The 21,987-nt window shown below is 36.9% G+C and overlaps 1 long non-coding RNA gene across 2 annotated transcripts in view; it reads right to left on the bottom strand.

Moving 5' to 3' along the window:
* LOC147361831 (uncharacterized) overlaps window positions 1-16,859 on the bottom strand; it is a 40,037-nt gene extending 23,178 nt beyond the window's left edge. Inside the window, exons 1-3 of one of the 2 annotated variants that reach the window (XR_015138287.1) lie at window positions 16,620-16,859; window positions 15,677-15,893; window positions 14,587-14,776 (exon numbers count right to left, since the gene is read on the bottom strand). This is a non-coding gene — a long non-coding RNA (uncharacterized LOC147361831). Of the gene's footprint in view, window positions 1-14,586; window positions 14,777-15,676; window positions 15,894-16,619 lie in introns of those variants that run through there. The other variant, XR_015138286.1, reaches the window with a different exon arrangement.
* Window positions 16,860-21,987: the final 5,128 nt, after the last annotated feature.

A 21,987-nucleotide genomic window follows, 5' to 3' on the forward strand; every position in this document is an offset into this window, starting at 1 on the left:
GTAGGTGATTAGCAACAGGAAATAGTTTGTGTAATTGAAATTTTATCTTGGGCCAAAGGAGACAGAGAAGGGAGAGTGGAAAGGTTGCAAGGTCTAATAGTTTCTTACTTGCTATTGGATATTAAAGGCTGAAGAGGGATGTTTGTTCTTAAATCAGTGCTATTATATTCCTCAATTGAATCTCCCTTTTAACTTAAAGGTTTTTTTGTACTAGCTCATGTAGGCCAGGAAATGTCATCATACATTCAAAGTGAACCAGTCACCATGAACCAGTAAAAGTCCTGGAATTTATAAAATAGAATGTACTGATATTATCATCAGTCAATCAATAGCACGTAAACAATTGTGGCACTTTTTGGAGGAACATCAATTGTCTAAAAATATATAAAACAAACAAATGCGTTTTGGTTTTTGTATCTATATATTTATAAGTCAAATTACAAAGCTAAATTTTGACTACTATAGTGATAATAAAGAATTTGTATGTTCTAAAAATGGAAAGTACAAGAAATTGATTTATTTTATTATAATAAAAAGGTTTATTATAAGTGTGGGTGGTTGCTTTGCTGAGACTAAATTGAGGTCCAAGCAGATAAAATCAAATTCAGAATAAGATAATGTATTCAAAATTACTTGAACTAGTTTAAAGCCCTCAGAAATGTGAATTAAACATCTTAAATCTTGTTGAGGTTTGAACAGGCACATATAAATAGATGAAATAATATATTTAAGGAACTGTCATTACTTTTATTTCTCAAGTTCAATAAGATTGATCTTTCAATGATCATTCTGCTACGACGAGAGGTAGAACACTAAATTTCTCTAGCAATTGAAGTAATAAAAAGAGCAATTCAAAGGTTTTTCTTATGTGCTCCCATTGAGATAATTTGAAAGGAAAGTACATGCTAAAAGGACTCAAGATAGGATTCTCCCAGCAAAATGCAGAAATGGAGGTTGGCAGAGTGCTGACAGCCTGGCGTAATAGAAAAAGTAGAAGCTCAGGCTTGTGTCAGACCTTTTTAAATCCACCTCCCCATATACAGGCCATGACTTTGGTGAATAATTTAATTTCTCACAGCCTCAATTTCTTAATCTCTGAAGTGATGATAATAAATATCTCAAGAGAGATAATGAGACAAAGACCTGAGCAAATTTGTATATTAAAGTGCTTAACACAGTTTCTGACACACAAAAGACATTAAAATATATATATATATATATGATATTCCTTTTAACAAACAAATGAAACAGGAAGAACTTGTTGCTATAATACAAATGGAAAACTACAAAACTGAAGTGACATTGTGGCCCACAGAGAACAAAATTATTATTTGTCCTCTTTGTTAGTAATAAAAGTGAATACATTTAAGCTCAAGGTTTATTTCTATATAGTGGGAGCTCATCCTCTGGTTATCAGGTTAATATTACATATCATTGTAAAATTTGGTTAATGAAAATAGTCAAAAAGCTTATCCAGCTAAGTCAGAATATCAGCTGTGTTTTTCAATAGTGTGCATCTTAATCCATTTTAACTCACCAGAAATGCATTTACTGAAAAGTTTGCCTTAAGTGACCTATACCTCTCGCCTTTAATGTATCAGACTGTGGCACCTTTTTTCATATTCCTCAAGTCTATACACCTTATCAAGAACTTGGGAAGATGTATATCCTCCCAGGAACAGGTAATATGCTTCCATTTGGATGATAGTAAATGTAGGCATCTACAGCTGTAAATGTCCCTTTAAGCTCTGTTTTAGCAACATGCCATATGTTTTATGTGTGTGTGTGCGTGTGTGTGTGTGTGTATATATATATATATGAATATATATATATATGAATATATATATATATGAATATATATATATATATTCATTTCAAAGTAATTTGTAATTTTCCTTGTGATTTCTTCTTTGACCCACTGGGTATTTTGGAGTATGTTGCTTAATTTCTAAGTAGTTGTGAATTTCTCATTCCATTGTAGTCAAAGAAAATACTTTGTATGAATTCAATTATTTTAAATTTATCAAAGTTTGGTTTACGAACTAACATGTGGCATATCTTCGATAGCGTTCCATGTATACTTGGGAGGAATGTGTATTCTACAGTTGTTGGGTGGAATGTTCCAAGGGTACCTGTGAGGTCTAGCTGATGCAGAGTGATGTTCAAGTCTTCTGTTTCCTGTTGATCTTCTGCTTGGCTGTTTGAGCCATTATTAGAAGCTGGTCTTTGAAGTCTCCTATTAACACTTTTAACTTTTGCCTTGTCTGCCCAGCCACTTTTGTCTCAAGACAGTCTATCACACTGTGTGCCACAATTCACATGGTGATAGCAATCCGGCTTCTATTGACCATGTTTATAAATGCTGCCAGGTCCTACTCACCACTCATAGATTGAGAGAGATCAGGAGTGAGCATTCAAATCCAGACTGGTCCAGTTAAATTAGCCACTTTCCTAAAGAAATTAGGAATTGGACCAGAGAATTACCAACATTATGCTTCAATGGAACAAATAATGACTTTTACAAGAAATGGGAAACAAAGAAAGACTGGGGATTTAATCAGATTAATATACAGATACAGAAGGAGAGAATAAGCACCTGTACACAAGCGATTTCTCTTTTTTTTAACCATCCATTCTCCAACTCAATCTGTTTTTAAGGCCCTCTATAATTCTGAACTTGGATCATAGGAAAAACCTCTATACCATAGAATCATAATGCATGTCCTATTTTTACATACAGTAGTCTCAAGAAGTTTTTATGTATTTGTACTCCAAACAGAGCAACAAATATATAGTGGAAGCATTCTTATTTATTAATGAACAATTCAGTTGATAAAATGTGGGCCAAGCTGAAAATATCACCTGGAACTGGCATTCCAAAAAGAATATCCATTGTGGAAAATGGAAGAATTTCTTTATTAAAGAAATTTAATAAAAAGATTTAAATCTAGAAAGCTAGCCTAAGAAAATCAGGGATAAAAACAAAAACATATATGTACAAGCAGATCACAGTCACATTGTTTATAATAGTAAAGAATGTCAAAAAAGTCAGAAAATATATGCTTCATACTGTGGAATTTATTATGTATTATAAATTACTTGGTTTTCATAAAATAAAATATATATAAATATAATAAAATTATAAAGATGTATCTACCTAAATATGAAAGAATTTCTGTGGCCTATTAGAGGAAGGAATCCAAATAATTTTATAAATAATCCCATTTGACAGTAAGTATTTATCTCACACTTGTTTGCAAGTGTGTGTGTGTATAATGAAGAATATTGGGTGGATAGACAGCAATGTGTTAACAATTATTGTCCCCTGGTTTGTGAACCAAAGGCAAATTTGTGTTAAACTGTTTAAAAATTAATGCTGTATGTATGTATGTATTAATGCTGTATGTAATGTCTGTATTATTTATAATAAGCATATATTATATAATTACAGAGAATTCCAGGCACAGAGGAGCCTGACAGGCTACAGTCCATGGGGTCGCAAAGAGTAGACACGACTGAGCAACTAACACACACACAGAGGAAATAAAGCTATTTTTTTTTAGTGTTTATTTCTTTCACTGCACTGGGTCTCAGCTGCAGCACACAGGATCTTTCAGTCACAGCAGGTGAACTCTCAGTTGCAGCATGTGGGATCTAGTTCCCTGACCAGGGATTGAACCCAAGCCCTGTGCACTGGGAGCAAGGAGTCTTAGCCACTGGACCACCAGAGAAGTCCCAATAAAGCTATTTTCATTTTGAGAAAAAAAAAAAAAGAAGAAATAAATATATGTGACCATAAAAGTTTTGTTTTTTGTTTTTTTTCCTGAAAAGAAAACCACAGAAACTCAAATGTTAAAAGATAAAATGGAGTCAAAGTCCAAATCTTAAGGCACTGAGAAAAGGCCTCCATCCACATAGTGTGAAAGAATTCCTTAAGATTGGGTTATTTGTCTTTCAGTAACTCTAGAAAGGTTAAGCAGGGCAGTCTGGTGAGGGATAGGAAAGAAGCTCAAGTTTGATGAATAGATTTGTATCCTAAAGATCCTGAAGAAATTTTTTAGAATATCTTCCAGGAATAAAAAAAAAAAAAAATCATAGGAATGCCTGGGTATGGACTTCGACTTTTAACTTGCTTCAAGTTAATTTGACGATTTCCTTTCACCCTGAGCAAATTTGTCCCTTGGTGCCCCCCTGCACTTGTCTCCACCCGCTCTGATCTGTGAGTTCCAATCTGAACCAAAGCCAGGGCCTCCGCAGCCCTCTGACTTTTGTTGGGCTCACAGGCAGGGACCACCAGTAGGGCAGGAAAGAGGAAAGTGACACCAGACAGAGGGTTCCTTCCCTGGACCGGCCTTCCCTCCACCTGACCCGGGACACAGCTTCTCTTCTGACATTTCCATCCTGCACTTAGCCTCTGGGGTTCCCTGCTCTTCGCCCTCACCTCTGTAAAGAGCTCCTTTATTAAATTCCTCAAATTACACAGCAGGATGTGCCATCTGTTTCCTGCAGGACTCTCTCTTATACAAAACCTTCTCTGTAAAACAGATTAGCAGGATCTACCCCTCTGTTCTCTATAAGCAACTACTTCATTAGATCATATTTCATCAGCTTTATGGTTGCTCCTGGAGCAATTACGAAGGGTCCCGCAGTAGACCTTGTCAGCACTGAACTCATATCCCCCTCATCTCTCTGCTGGTTTCTTTCATTTTTATTCCCTAAGCTAACACCCACTCTCCCTGATTGCCAAATCCCTCTGCCTGTACCCAGAAAAAGATGGAAGTGCCCAGAAAAGTACATGTCCCACCCCTACCCAACAGCAGCCAACCAATGACAGTGGGTGTGATGTAGAAATACTTCAGTTTCTTCATCCTGGCCTGAGACAAATCTAAGGCTGACATACTCACTCTCTGGACGCACCTTGCTGGATTCAGCCACAGCTGCTCCTGGCAGGATTTAAGGCCGTATATTGTCACCCTGCTTATTTAACTTATATGCAGAGTACATCATGAGAAACGCTGGGCTGGAGGAAGCACAAACTGAAATCAAGATTGCTAAGAGAAATATCAATAACCTCACATATGCAGATGAACCACCCTTATAGCAGAAAGTGAAGAACTAAAGAGCCTTTTGATGCAAGTGAAAGAGAAGAGTGAAAAAGTTGGCTTAAAGCTCAACATTCAGAAAACAAAGATCATGGCATCTGGTCCCATCACTTCATGGCAAATAGATGGAGAAACAGTGGAAACAGTGGCTGACTTTATTTTTTTGAGCTCCAAAATCACTGCAGATGGTGATTGCAGCCATGAAATTAAAAGATGCTTACTCTTTGGAAGGAAAGTTATGACCAACCTAGAGAGCATATTAAAAGGCAGAGATATTACTTTGCCAACAAAAGTCCATCTAGTCAAAGCTATGGTTTTTCCTGTGGTCATGTATGGATGTGAGAGTTGGACTATAAAGAAAGCTGAGCGCTGAAGAATTGATGCTTCTGAACTGTGGTGTTGGAGAAGACTCTTGCGAGTTTCTTGGACTGCGAGGAGATCCAACCAGTCCATCCTAAAGGAGCTCAGTCCTGGGTGTTCATTGGAAGGACTGATGTTGAAGCTGAAACTCCAATACTTTAGCCACCTGATGCGAAGAGATGACTCATTTGAAAAGACCCTGATGCTGGGAAAGATTGAAGGCAGGAGGAGAAGGGGACGACAGAGGATGAGATGGTTGGATGGCATCACCAACTCACTGGACATGGGTTTGGGTAGACTCCAGGAGTTGGTGATGGACAGGGAGGCCTGGCATGCTGTGGTTCATGGGGTCGCAAAGAGTCAGAGACTACTGAGCGACTGAACTGAACTGAACTGGATATCACAATCTTGCTTTGATTTCTCCCTTCTTCTTCCCACCCAGCCCTTCCTTGTTTTAGGTCCCCGCTCTGTGTTTTTTCTGGATACATTTCCTAATAAATTACTTTCACTTAAATCTTCATCTCAGGGTCTCCTTCAGGGCAACTCCAATCAGAACTGCATGATATGCATCAGAAAATATATTTTACAAATATAAAATTATAAAAAATAATAATTCCTTTAAAACCAGGACAGGAAAATGGACATATGCCTGAAAGAAATCTATATCAGGTAAATTTAGATTTTTAATAAATGATAAAGATAATTTTGAGCAGCAACAGAATTTTCTAAAAAGCAGTGCTCAAGGGAGAATTGCACTGTGTCTGACATCTTTTTAATGTTGAGATGTTAAATTCTAAGAGCGTAGACTCTGATGAGATCGAGTAGACTGTTACGTGTGGGTGTGGCACTGTGAGGGGTAAGGAGGAAGTATTCTACTGGGTTTTCATAGAACAACAGGACTGGATAAAAGTATTGGGTGCTCAGTGAACCAATTTCACTTGGAGAATTCTCCTAGCCCCATTTTTCCATATCCAGGCCCCCCTAGACATGACATTGTTAACCTCTCTAGAGAAGAACAGATATCTTTGTAAAATCTAAGTGAAGGATGGAGAAGAGATTAAAAAGACATGGTTCATTATTTTCCTATTTCAGCCTTTAACTTTATAAATGAGGTGACCAAACCCCTAGAGTTTAAGTGGTTTATACAAAACTATTCAGCTGGTTAGTGGGAAGGTAAGGATGTAGAGTCAGGTGTCCAAAGTCCTAGTTAAGAACATTTCTGCTGCTGATGCTATCTTTTTCACTTTGAAAACTACTGAAATATTCTTTAAGATTCTGAGAGACACCAGTTTACTCTTTCACTGCCTTTTGATTTTTTTTTTTTTTTTTTTAGTTAGGGACATTATATCAGAAAATTAAATGATTTGCTCAATTTAATTACCAAAGTTGACTGAGGTTAATTATTTATAAAGTCATTAGAAAGCTTACCTTCTTCAACATAAGCCTGACTACAAAGTGAATGATGGATGAGTGTGGGCCACCCTGCCTCCCCTCCCAGAATGCAGGCAGTGTCACAGTGCCTCACCCCCCAGGAAGGGAGCCATGTGTCACCAACAAACCAACCACTTTGAGGAGAATGCTTAACATAAGAAGCCATGTTTTATAACCAAAATGGAAGACATATATTCAAGTCAACAAAAGAAACATAAAATACTGAAATAATGCATTTGCTCCCTAACTCTTTTCTGTGTTTATTTATAGAGTTAAAAGATGATTTTCCCTCAAATTTCTAAGTTATTTGTCAATTTAGAATGAATTACCAAAAGAATAGCTATAATCTTTCTATACCTACAGAAGATAGGACTGATGTAAATAGATTTTTGAAAAAAGATAGTTTGATAAATTCATGTACCTAAATTATTTCCATTGGTACACCATTTATACATTTTTCAAAACCTAATAATAAGCAAAACATAAGATCTAAAACTGAATTGTACTTGCACATTGGTATCCATTGCAGTAAATAGTGTATGTGGCTATGGTTGGGTTTTGGTTTAGGCCTGGTGAGTTTTGATGTATTTATAAAAGTTATTCTACAAAGCATACATGCATATCAAAGACTGTAAGTTAAAAGAACATACAGTACATGATAGACTCTGATAGACTGCTTGTTTACAAGCACATTTTAATGAGAAAGTTAACTATTTTACACATACAGTTAAAGTTATCAAATTTTGCTTGTGATTTTTTCATCAGTTTGAATAGCATATATAGTCTCAATGCAGGTTTTTAGTTAGTTTGTAAAGCTTCCTTTCCAAGAGAAAAGAGACCACTACTAAATAGGAGATTTTTAGTCATTTACAAAGTAAAACTCAGAAGCATTGTACTGTCCTTTGATAAACCTACACATTCTATTTCTGTAAAGTGTGCTTCTACTTACATGCAAAACCAACATTACTTGTTAGAGAAGGTTATGGAAAGAATAACTAACTTTGAGAAAAAAAAGAACTATAAATGTGAGCTAAACAATACCCCCTAGAAAACAATAACCTCATAATTAGAGCCATTCTGGAGAAATTTTGATCATATGTTTGTTGTTTTTCATTATATGCAGACAGAAAATTGTCTTTGAAATGGAGTCTTTTTTAGTTTTCACCAACATTAACCTCTACAGCAGAGATCTGAGCCTAAGGTGAGAGTTCAGACTCAAATCAACACTCACCAGCTGTGTGACCTTGGGTAGGTTACATAATTAACCCCTCTGAGCATGTTTCCTCATCAACTGAATGGAGATGTTTTTAATAGGAATTACCTCACAGCGTTGCTCTGAGGATTATTCTTTTTGTTGTGTAGTCTCTAAGATGTGTCCCACTCTCTTTGCAACCCCATGGACTATAGCCCGCCAGGCTCCTTGGTCTGTGGGATTTCCCAGGCAAGAATACTAGAGGGGTTGCCATTTCCTTTTGCAGTGGATCTTCCTGACCCAGAGATCAAACCTGCATCTTCTGCTTGGCAGAAGAATTCTTTACCACTGAGCCACCAGGGAAGCCCACTGGGAGGATTAAAATGAATCAATACACAGAAATACTTAGAAGGCCTGGCAAAGAGTTATAACATGTGTGTGTGTGTGCATGTATGTGTGTGTGTGTGTGTGCATGCTTAGTCGTTCAGTCATGTCTGACTGTTTGCCACCCCATGAAATGTAGCCTACCAGGCTCCTCTGTCCATGGGATTCTACAGGCAAGAATACTGGAGTGGGTTGCTGTTCCCTTCTCCAGGGGATCTTCCCAACCCAGAGATCAAGGTTGGGTCTTATGCATTGCAGGTAGATTCTTTACCATTTGAGCCACCAGAGAAATTCACACTATATGTGTTTCATCATTATTATTCCCATTATAGGTGCTCAATAAATATTTGTTGAGTTAAATGTTCCTCTAAAAGAAAATAATGTATAGCAGCCCTAATTGGATGACACAAAGTATTCTCACATTTGATAAATATGCAAGTTGGAAGACAATAAGAAGTTCAGAAACTTTGTTCCAGCTGTTGTTATTTGCACGGCCAGGTGTAACTTAGGCAGTGCTACCAGAAGGACTGAGTACTCGATGTCATTCCCACAAACCCTACTCTAGTGCCTGAAGCTCAGCCAGTAAGACTTTAGCCAAACCACTGAAATTCCAATTAAAAAACAAATGTTAAAGAGTGGAAAGGGGTGACATACATCTTAGAATAAGGTGGAGAATTTAAATAATACCTAATGGTACTTCAACTATATAGTTTATTAGATTAAGTCAACTAATTACAAAGAGTAAGTTTCTATCAGAGAAAACAAGGAAGCTAACAGAGTGCTGGAAGGACACTATGATAAAGCAGGAGGAATAAATTGCCTGCTTATTTTTTTTTTCAGAAGCTAGTACACCTCTATCATCTCAGAATGCCATTGATATTATTTTAAAACAAGAATTTTCAACCTCAAGAGGTATATGGTAGTGCATCTAGCTTTTGAAGTCACTGACAAAAAGATCTGATAATGTTCCATGTTATGACACTTCCATTACCCCACAAAATAAAGACTTTCTTGCTTTCAAAAAAAATGTGGTTCTGTGCTTCAAAGGGAAAGCTTGTCTCTACCTAACACTGGAGGTTTCATCTGTACTACGTACAGAGCAGAAATTGCAGTGCAGAAGTTAATGTAGATCAGTTAGTGTCACAATCGGACAACCTGACATTCGGTTACCACGGCAGACACTGCTGCTGTAGAACCTTAATCTGAAACATTCAAAGGTGGTAGAAGAACTTAGAAACAACTGTGAGATGCAAATGGCCCTAGTTTTCAGTACACACCTATTGAGCTAAATCCAGAAAGTTCAATGGTTTAGTACTACTTTGAGTTCCAAGATCTGGGTTAATATTATGATAGGAACTAAAGAGTGGAACTTTGACCACTTGATGCAAAAAGCCAAATCACTGGAAAAGACACTGATGCCGGGAAAGATTGAGGGCAAGAGGAGAAGGGGGTGACAGAGGGTGAGTTGGTTGGATGACATCATGGACTCAACAGACATGAGTTTGAACAAACTCTGGGAGATAGTGAAGGACAGGGAAGCCTGGCGTGCCTTAGGCCATGGGTTTGCAAAGAGTCAGACATGACTTATGAACTGAACAATAACAACAGCAAGAAGCGGAAGTTATATAGTAAGCCCTTGATACTTGTACTAATGAACATTACATAAGCTTGAGGTTGGGGTCCGGGGTGAGAGTCTATAGACAGCATCCTTCTCCTTTCTTCCCAAACTCTGGTAAGACAGGTATAGAAATCAGACTAATGGAGACTAAAATGCCAGTTCTCTTAGAACTAACAGCTAGTTCACAAGATATGAGGCAGGTGTGCTGGCAGACGGCTTGCTATCACCCATGTGAAATTCCTTTTCACACGTCTCAATCCCAAGGTGTGGCAGAAGCAAAATCAACTTTATTACTCATGGACGAGAACAGACTAGAGCATATTTTCTCTACAGGTAGGCAGTTCCCTCTCACAAAAAAGAAAGAGTGAGGCAAACAAGCCAGTTCTTTCCTCTTCACTGGTGGATTTAGAACTACTTCTGTCTATATAGAGAGAGTTCACAAAGACATGTCCAGCATGTGGATAGCAGCAGAGGCGCAGATATATTACCAAGGACTTTAGGAAATGTATGTAGGTGCTCCTGGCATTCAGCAAGTGAGTGCCAGAGTTCTGAACATCCTACAAAGTACACTGCGTTCCCAAGCAACAAACAACCATCCTGCCCCAGATCCAACAGCACTCCAGTCAAGAGGCACCACGGGGGACCCTTCCACACAGAAACAGGAAGAGCAAGGAATGAGTGGCCCACAGCTTTGTGAGTAGACATGTGTGTGCACGTGCACAGCTGCACCTCTGGGAACACAGCTAAGTTCATGTGAATTCTTACTTGCTTTTTTAAAAATTAAGGTATAATTTTGTTGTTATTGTTGCTGTTCAGTTGCTAAGTCGTGTCTTGATTCTTCATAGCGCCATGGACTGCAGCATGTCAGGCTTCTCTGTACTTCACCATCTCCCGGAGTTTACTCAAACTCTTGTCCCTTGAGTTGGTAATGTTATCTAACCTTTCTCATCTTCTGCCACTCCCTTCTCCTTTTACCTTCAATCTTTCACAGCATCAGGGTCTTTTTCCAGTGAGTTGGCTCTTTGCATCAGGTGGCAAAGGTATTAAGCTTCATCTTCAGCAGCAATCTTTCCAATGACTATCCAGGGTTGATTTCCTTTAGGATTGACTGGTATGATCTCCTTGCTGTCCAAGGGACTCTCAAGAGTCCTCTGCAACAACACAGTTCAAAAGCATCAATTCTTTGGCACTTAGCCCTCTTCATGGTCCAACTCTCACATCTGTACACGACTACTGGAAAAACCATAGCTTTGACTAGACAGATATTTGTCAGCCAAGTGATGTCTCAACTTTTGAATACTTTGTCTAGGTTGGTCACAGATTTTCTTCCAAGGAGCAAGCGTCTTTTTATTTCATGGCTGCAGTCGCTGTCCACAGTGATTTTAGAGCCCAAGAAAACAAAATCTGCCACTGCTTCCATTTTTTCCCTGTCTATTTGCCATGAAGTGATGGGATGATCTTCATTTTTTGAATGTTGGGTTTTAAGTCAGTTTTTTCACTCTTCTCTTTCACCCTTATCAAGAGATTCTTTAGTTCCTCTGATTTCTGCCATTAGGCTGGTATCGTCTACATATCCAAGGTTGTTGATATTTCTCCTGGCAATCTTGATTTCAGCTTGTGATTCATCCAGCCCAGCATTTCATATGAGGTACTCTGCATATATTTACATCCAGCAATTGTCACCCTTTTTAGTGTACAGTTCTGAGACATCACTACCACTGAGATACAGAACAACTCTATCACTTCCAGAAATCCCCCCATGCCTTTTGCAGTCACCCCTTCCTATCCCAAGCCCCTGAAAACTACCAATCTGTTTTCTGTCCCCATAATTTTGCCTTTTCCAGAATACCACATAAAGGGAAGCATTCCTTTGAATCTGGCTTCTTTCACTAAGGATAGTCCATTTCAGACCCATTCATGTTGTTGTATGGATCAGTGTCTGTTCCTGTTCATTGCTCAGTAATATTCCACTGTGAGGATGAACCACAGTTTGCTTATCCATTAACCAGTTGAAGGGCATTTTGTGTGAAGTTTTAACCCTTAGAGATTGAGATTGCTGGTAAATATAGATCTTTTAAAAGCCAAATCATAACCTGAACTTGCTGTATCCCTTCACATATTTTCTACCAACTCCTCCAAACACCATTCTGATTTGGATGAATCCACTTCGTGAACTCAGATTTCTCATACATGCTACCATCAAATCACTTACTATGTTGTAATTGTCAATTTTTCCTAATAGACTTCAGACTCATTGGGGTAGGTGTGGTGTCCTATTTAATATTTCCACCCAAGGCACAGCTATAAATGAAGCATATAGGGTGTTAATTAATATTTATTGAATAAATGTTTTAAGAAATGAATGGCCAAAGAATGGAAGGGCTCTTTTATGTGACATACCATCAACAATGATTTAAATAATATATAAGCTACCAACTCAAATATTTTGACCTTTAATTGCTTTGAAAGCAGAAAATTTAAAACCACCAATCTGCAAAAGGATTTGTTGCTCAGACATTAGAATTTAATTTCTGAGTGTGTAAGAAGTATATCAGGAAAACTTTACCACAACTTAACAAGTGACTGTTAATTATGACCGTAACTGTTTCAGTTGGGGACACCTCTTTTTATTTATATACTAAGTTCTGCAAGTCTGTCTACTAAATCACCAAACCCATGGGTGGTCTTGGTGATCCCCTCAAAACACCTGGAATACTCAGAAAGGGCTGGAAAAAGTAAGGATAGAGTTAACTTCAATATACATTTTCCAATACAATATTCTTGACAACTTTTTTTATAATATCAAATTTTCTAAAATATACTTTAAGCATATTTCCATCCAAACCTTGAACTGGTATATTTTAATTACTCTGTGAAAAAAAAAAAGTGTTTGCAAAATAGCCTGAATGGCAAAATCTAACTTCCTTTCTATAAGAAATAAAATTACTTTGTAATGCAGATTACTCAAGTTTGTCTCATTAAAATTAAACTGGTAGAGGTCAAAATGTATTTATTTTACTGATATTTATAATTTTAGAAAATGAGTAGAAAAATATACAGTTTCCTTTTAATTTGTAATGAGATATAATATAAATGAATATATTCTCATAGCTAAATTAAACTTATATGTATTCTTTGAAAACATTTGTGTCCAAAGATTCAACTTTGCAGAATAATTAAACAAAAATCAAGTATCAAAATCAGAAACAACTCAATTAACTGTATATATCATGACATTTTAAAATGTATTCAATGAAGTGGAGAGTCATATACTGTTAAAGTGAATCTATCCCTGAGCTACTATAATTGGAATAAATATTTTATAATATAAATAAAATATTATAATATTTTATAATAAATATTTTATCATAAACTGTTATGAATCTCAAAGAAATCATAACAAAACCCTAGCCTTAGATTTTTAGTCAGTAAATCATGAAAAAATTTGTAGCCTTTGAAAATATTTCACTTAGAATTTAAAAGTCAATGTGAATAATCTATCTTTGCTTTGATTATTTGCAGGTAATTTGTTTAAAAACTTCCCAAAGGTAAATACTGAGTATAGTGGAAAAGAATGGCTTATTTTTACACATGTGGGAAAATCATTTTTATTGTTCACTATTTTGTACTGATATTTGTTTAGATGTGCTTCATGAGACTGCCCTGCTACATTTTTTGTAAGAGGACAGAAGATGAAAACCTTTGAATAAATATGGCCATTAATCCCATAATGCAACTCTCCCAAATGCTTGAATTCAGAAGACCCCATGAAGAGCCCATACAGAGCAAAACACCCTGCTTTCTAATGCCATACTGTATGTGTAAGAGAATATGTACATGGAGGGGGAAATAGAAATCTCTGAGGGGTTTTTGTGCTTTGCTAGTCCTTAAAGCTTTCACAGAAGTAGCCAAATGGGTTTAAATCTTCGTAGTGAGATTTGGAGTGAGGAGGGATACTCTCTTTAACGAAATGGAAGAAGTGTTACTGTGAAAGCAGTCACAGACTAATTTTTAGCAAGGAGTTCATAGGAAAGTGGAAGATGTGAAAAGTGGCCCTTAAAACATTTTGGCTTTCTTAACACTTGGAAAGTTTTCTTGCACTCCTAGATTTTATGTATACCAGTTTGAAGGTTACTGGTGACAAGATGTACTTTCCTAAATGTTCCAAAAAGTCTATCTAACTTAACTCCCACATTCAGTTGCAAGTCGGACTATATTGACCTGGCCCGTTATGGATCGTATAGGATAAACTTGGAAATTGAGACATGTGCTTAACTCATTTCCTGGACTTGTTTTCTATTGGTTTCTGAAGTTCTTGGTAAATGCCTCACCACTTCACTCCCAATGTGCTGGACTTAATAACTGTTTTGTCAGCCTAGGTAGCAGCTCTAAGAAACTAGTGATGACAGTAATGTAATTTGTCCTTCCCCAAAGATACAGTATTATCAGATATAAAATTTCCAATGCAAAAATATATACCCCCAACATTAATGCAGTGAGTTATTGGTAGATCTTACTGTGAATGTCATTATAATGTAGTCAAATACATACATTTCCACCTTGGAAATGAGCTTTTGTGTTTCTTATGTTGAAACTTGGGGTTTCCCAGGTGGCACAGTGGTAAAGAATCTGCTTGCAATGCAGGAGACGAGGCAGACACTGATTGTATCCACGGGCTTGGAAGATGCCCTGGAAGAGGAAATTGCAACTCATTCCAATATTCTTGCCTGGAGAATCCCATGGACAGAGGAGCCTGGCAGGCTACAGTCCTTGGAGTCGTGAAGACTCAGACATGACTGAGCACATGTGCACCATGTTGAAACTTTGGTTATTTTATAGAAGAATTCATGGGACTTAAAACATAAAAGTTAAGAACTACTTGTTTGGGAAATAGAAAGTCAACTGAGGACATAACCATCCCCTTTCATATAATCTTTGGTCAGCAATTGCTGAACTTTGAACCATGATTTCTTAAAATTTAGTCACTAATTCTCCCACACTAGAAATAACCTGTATGATTCTCAACATGTTTTTTAAAGATATTTTTTAATGTGGGCCATTTTAAAAGTCTTTATTGAATTCGTTACAGTATTGCTTCTGTTTTACATTTTAGTTTTTTGGTCATAAGGCATGTGGGATCTTAAGTCCCCAACCAGGGATTCATCTGGCACCCCCAGTATCAGAAGGTGAAGTCTTAACCTCTGGACCACCAGGGAAGTCCCTTTCTATATATTTTTATAAAGTTTTTTTTCTAAAGGTGTAACATTAAGATTATCCAATCACCTGGCATCAAAAATCAGCATGGCCCTTCTCTAAAGTAGGGCTTCCCTGGTGGCTCAGACAGTAAAGAATCTGTCTGCAATGCAGAAGACCCAGGTTCAATTCTCTAGGTTGGGAAGATCCCCTGGAGAAGGGAATGTCTACCCACTCTAGTATTCTTGCCTGGAGAACTCCATGGACAGAGGAGCTAAAGTGGTTCAAGTAGTAAAATAAATTAAAGGAAACTAACTGAGGTAACACAGTGGTATATCTAGAAATGAAATTCAGGACAATTTTGATTCAGTAATTTATCAGTCCACCAAGCCTTACCTCTTGTAGTTAATAATTATAGTCCTTCAAACTGATTGTTTGGAACATATTTTCAAATATTGGCCTTCAGTTTGTTCCTCGCATGTGATATTTTCAACACACCCAAAAGTGGGGGACAGGCAAGAGGAAATTTTTTTTTTAAGATTATTTCAAAAATCTGGATCCAGATGAATAGTATGTTACATAGATGATTACATATGAAAATAATCCATTCTATCTGTTAAGTGAGGAAAAACAGAATAACAATTGTTTATAAACATCCTAGCATGATTACAATTTTTCTGCTGAAGAAGGTTCAATACAGTAACAAAGGTATCCACATAAAACATGGTTAGTACTAATTCACAAGTAGAATTGAGAATAAGTGAATCTCTGATGGATTGTTTTTAAAAATCTAGAGAAACAACTTTCTATTTAATTTATATTTATAAATTGTTAACCACCCAATTCAGCCTATTCAAAAGAAATATGTTTCTAATGGATATCTGTAGTTCAAATATAAAGTAAAAGAAACCAGTATAAACTATGCATTCTATTATCATTTTATTTAATTGCTTTTGCTTTATTAAGCACATCCTTATCTAGCTGTTTAGAAACCAATTCTTTATCCAGGATGGCAGTTTCAGGTATTATATAAAAAATCTCTGCATATTTCTTGCATAAAATTTCAACTGCACTATTTTACAATTTCTAAAAGATAATTCAGACCAATCTCATACACAATAATGGGTATTTTTTTTTTCCAAGAGAACTGACATTTATGTGCTATGGCAATTTCTCCGAAACCACAACTCTCCCCATCTGTATAAAATAATTAGTAAGTCATTATGAAAACCATCTATAGTCTATCTGTAAGGGTAAATGAAAATATTAAGGAAACCTTGGGCTATGCAGAAAGAGTGGAGAAATATATAAACAGTTGGTCAATTTTCTTGAACTTTACCTTCAAATGTCCAGTAGAGTCAACCCATAGTGGTTATGCAGACATTAAATAAGCTGAGAAAACCTCCAAATATTTGAAATTCACATTTTTCCCTCAGTCCTCAGTTCCTCTGAGAATTGCGCTTAGCTCGGAAATGCTTGGGAACGCGGCTCCTAATTCCCCCGAAGAGAAGTTTCTTTCCATTTTGATTTCCTCAGCCATGAACTAATCAGTCTTAATTGCTCCCAGCTGTGATTTCTGCTCCCAGGGGTTGCTTCCTGCTGCTACCCAAGGAGTACAGAATTATGCAGTTTTTGTTAAACTCCAGTAAATACATGGGCACTTGGTAGAACTTAATTTACTATTACAGGAGTTCAAACAGTATAACTAGCAAGTAAACTTTCACTCAACTTTGAAAGCTGACCACATAATGAAGATCACTTTTTTCCCAAGAGGTGATAAGATATTGGACAATTGAAAGTTATATTTTCTGCCATTACAGATTCAATAGAATAGTATTTCTGTTTGCAATGTGTATGTGTATGTTTGTATGTATGTGTTATATATGTATATATATATAACACATACATATATAAATCATGTATGTGTGTGTATATATACTTGTATATTAAATTTGTGTTATATGCAAAACATTTTTCTTATGTATTTTGAATTTTTACTGAAATTATTATTTTAGGAAAGAGAGATGAAAAATAGTTCAAAACTCTAATGCTGTCTTGAGACAAAACACGTTGTGATAACAAGAAAGTGAATTAAAATTTGCCACATTAAGGTCTTCATAAAATTAAGTAACTAATTTGAACATTTTTTTACCATTTAATCTCAAAAACTGAAAAAAAGATTATAAAAATCTTTTTCAGTTTTTTTCATCCTCGTTATCAGATCATGTTGAAGTGATATCACCTGGAAAGAATATCAGGATTTTATGTTTTCTAGATTGCTCATTGTCCAAACGGAACCATTTAGTTATCTTTAATGAATCTATCTCTAGTAATTATTTTCACACAAAGACAGAAAAAGAAGCAACAACAACAAAAACAATTAGAGGCGATTAACTACATCTGAAAGTGATTTAAGAAGTGACTGTGGGCTTTTTTATTAAAACCAGTGAATCTGAAGTTTCAATTAATGAACCACAATTCATGGCTATTAGCTTAAATTAACTAATAAACTTTGTTACTAGGCAGAAAACTGAGGATAATGAAGACAAAGTATCAAAGCTCGAGAACAGGTTACCCTTGGCAGAAATTGTGCAAGTTCAAAGTGTCTGAATAAGAAAGTTAGCAAAACAACATTAAGAAAACTGCAAAAATAATTGTTCTTTTGCAGTTATGGTCTTAATGAACTCACTGTATTACAACAAAGTACATTTTATTTCTACTAAAAATGATAGGCACATAGCATCAGCATGCTGGAATACACACACAATGCTGTATAAGGCACTGTAAAATTTTACCATAAAAAGTGAGGAAAAACAAAAAATTTTAAATATTTCACATTTCATGGTTATATGGAGAGTTTCGTAATGTTGTTCTTATTTCTGAAAGTAATTTTATAAATATTAACTCTATGGCTAAGCATATGCCATATTTATACTAATCTCCATGCTCCGAAAATCTAGCTTAGACAGAAATCAAATCTAGAAAACCTAAACCAAGAGAAGAATTGAGGGATTCATGCTACAGTGCTCCCACAAAGGACTGATAGAGGATAGAATTAATATTTGTTTCAAATATTTATGGGCTATTCACCAAAATTGATCATAATTTGGGCCATAATGAAAGACAACAAACTTTAAAATATTGAAATAATTCAGAGTATGTTCTAACATAAGAAATAATTATCAAAGACACTTCAATGAGAAAAAGACAAAGTAATGTGGTAAAGAATCCACTTGCCAATGCAGAAGACTGGGTTCTATCCTTGGATCGGGAAGATTCCCTTAAGAAGGAAATGGCAACCCAATTCAGTATTCTTGCCTGGAGAATCCTATGGACAGAGGAGACTGGCAAGGGGGTCACAAAGAGTTGGACACAATTTAGTGACTAAACAATAACCCAAAAAAGAAAAAAAGGAAAAAGCCATCATAAAAATTAAAGACATTTAATTTTAAAATATATCAAAATTTCTAATAATGTATAAAAAAGTGCTCAACATCACTAGTCATCAGAGAAATGCAATTTGAAACCAAAATGAGAGTCTATTACAATTACACAAGAATGGCTAAAATAAAAAAATTAAAGATGATATTTTGTTAGCAATGACTTGGAACAAGTGTAACTTTTATATACTACAAATGGAAATGTAAATTGATACAACCAGTGTGGAAAACTGTTCAGTACAATAACCTACAATAACCTCATATGATCCTGTAATTTTATTTCTAGTTATACAAAGAACAGAAATGTGTACAAAAGTTCATCAAAACACTTATGCTATAATGTTCACATTAGCACTATTCCTAGTAAAGTCAAGCTGGAAAAAAAAAATCCATCATCAGTAGAATGAAGAAACACACTGCATTACATTCATGCTGTGGATTACTACAGGGAAAGAAGAAAGTAACACATTAAAATACCATGCAACAGGAATAAATCTCAGCCATAATATGTTGAGTCAAAGAAGCCAGATTCAAAAAATGTCTACTGTGTGATTCCAGGTATATAAAGTTCAGGGTCAAAAACACTAAGCTATGTCAGTCTTGAATATATATTGACCGGAAGGGTGAATGAGGAGGCTCTGTGATGCTGGTCATATTCTATTTCTTGACCTGGGTTATGGTGTTACCCATGTGTTCATGTTTGTGGAAGTTCTTTGAGTTCTACATTCACCTTTAGTCCCCTTTGTCTACATATGTATATTTCACTAAAATGTTTGCCCTGAGGTTTGAATATGGAGGTATTGATTGGGAAGGTATGTTTAAAGAAGTCTATTCAACCTTTATAATCAAGCTAATCTTGGACTGAAACTGAAGACATATACCATATAAGATTGAGATATATATTGCAGATTTAAGCATCTTCCAGAGATAGTTTCAGTTATATTCTATGCACCCCAATCTTAAACAATTTTTGTTACTCCTGCTGCTGCTGCTGCTGCTGCTGCTGCATCTCTTCAGTTGTGTCCAACTCTATGCGGCCACATAGACGGCAGCCCACCAGGCTCCACCGTCCCTGGGGTTCTCCAGGCAAGAACACTGGAGTGGGTTGCCATTTCCTTCTCCAATGCATGAAAGTGAAAAGTGAAAGTGAAGTCACTCAGTCGTATCTGACTCTTCGCGACCCCGTGGACTGCAGCCCACCAGGCTCCCCCATCCATGGGATTTTCCAGGCAAGAGTCCTGGAGTGGGGTGGCATTGCCTTCTCTGACTAGGTACAGTCTTTTTCCTATGGGGAGCCCTGACATGAGGCATGTGTCTCACACACAATCAGAGTTTCCACCAGTGGCTCTGCACTTTGAGAGTTCTCAGTTCTTGCTGTCCACAAACTGGGATAGTTCCTTGTTCCGTATTAATGCTGCTGCTGATCGTCACATTTCTGGAAATTTTTTCTGTTTTAGGAAATAAGGAAGTAATTCCCACATCTTACCTTCAGGTCTCTGAGGGGTGCTGGTGGTGGTTAGTCACAGGAAAACATGCCTCCAGTTCCCTAGGCTTTTGTTTTTATCTCAGCCTTTTTCTTCTCAAAGCCCATAAAGTGAAAGTAAAAGTCAGCCCGTCATATCTGACTCTTTGCTACCCCATGGACTGTAGCCTGCCAGGTTCCTCTGTCCATGGTATTCTCCAAGCTAGAATACTGGAATGGGTAGCCGTTTTCTTCTCCAGGGGTTCTTCCCAACCCAGAGATTGAACCCAGGTCTCCTGCATTGCAGGCATATTCTTTATAGTCTGAGCCACCAGGGAAGCCCAAGAATCCTGGAGTGGGTAGCCTATCCCTTCGCCAGCAGATCTTCCTGACCCAGCAATCAAACTGGGGTCTCCTGCATTGCAGGCAGATTCTTTAGCAGCTGAGCTACCAGGGAAGCCCTTCTCAGAGCCCCTAAGCACTGATAAACTTCTGGGTTTGAGAGTATTACAGCACAGCTTCATTCTATACCTAGAACTTTCACCATCCTTAACATCCATCCATATCTGTTCATTCTGGTCTAGCCTACAAGATTCCTTTCTCATTCACCCGTGACTTTCCATTAGGAATCCTTATCCCCAGGTCTCTCAGTCTATAAATCTATTTCTATATATCTGAATCCCAATTGTATACATTTTAAATTCTTTCTCAAGGGACTGGTGAGGTCTTTATGAATCAAGCAATGTTCCTGAACATTCTTAAGTAAGAATGTTTTAATATTTTGAATGAATTAGGACACTTCTCTGTGGGCTTCCCAGGTGGCACCAGTGGTAAAGAACTCACCTGCCAATGCAGGAGACAAAAGAGACACGGGTTCAATCCCTAAATCAGGAAGATTCCTGGAGAAGGAAATGGCAACCCACTCCAGTATTCTTGCCTGGAGAATCCCATGGATAGAGGAGCCTGGCAGGCTATAGTCTATAGGGTTGCAAAGAGTCAGACACGACTGAAGGACACTTCTCTGCCAGATGCTCCCCCTCACCAAAATTACTCTCTGTCTCTGCCCACAAGTATTAGTATATTGAAGTCTCAAGTTTGTACTTTCCAAGATGCCAAAATAAGTGTCAATTTTGTGGGCAGCCAAGAGATAAATCAATTTTGTAGGCAGGCAAGAGATAAATCGATGCAGAGTTGTAAGAGTCGCATCTTAAATTTCAGTCCAAGATTTGCCTGGTGTAAAACAAAGACTGAACAGACTTCTTCAAAGATACCATCCCAATCAATGCCACCACATTCGAATGTCAGTTCAGCCAGGTGTGCGTGACAGCTGAAAAGGAAAATCTGCTAAGGATGCCCACTTTGCTTGGTGTTTTTAAGTCTCTCTTTTTCTTAGTCCATTTTTTCTGCTATTTGGCTAGAGGTAGTGATCAGCATGAGAAATCTTCCAAAGGCCATCAGTTTGAATTGTGACCAGTGATAAGAAAAAGAACTAAGAAATAGTGAAAATCACTCACATTTGTCTGCTGAGCGCTTCCTTTCCTAGACATCTATGATTATACTTGTTCGTTTAAAACTGTGAACTGACTACAGTGAGTACATATATCTTTACCTTCAGCTTCAGTGTTAGGAAAACACAGTTTATCCATAGTAGGTTAGGTTTTGGGATAACATAAAGTCCTACAATCTCAGTGGCTTAAAAAAAGTTTTATTCCTCATTTAATCAAATTGGTTGGAGAAGGCAATGGCACCCCACTCCAGTCCTCTTGCCTGGAAAATCCCATGGATGGAGGAGCCTGATAGGCTGT

This window comes from Bos grunniens, chromosome 12, assembly GCF_055505025.1.
Source record: "Bos grunniens cultivar Pamir isolate PY7600 chromosome 12, Bosgru_T2T1.0, whole genome shotgun sequence".
In the NCBI taxonomy this organism is placed as follows: domain Eukaryota; kingdom Metazoa; phylum Chordata; class Mammalia; order Artiodactyla; family Bovidae; genus Bos; species Bos grunniens.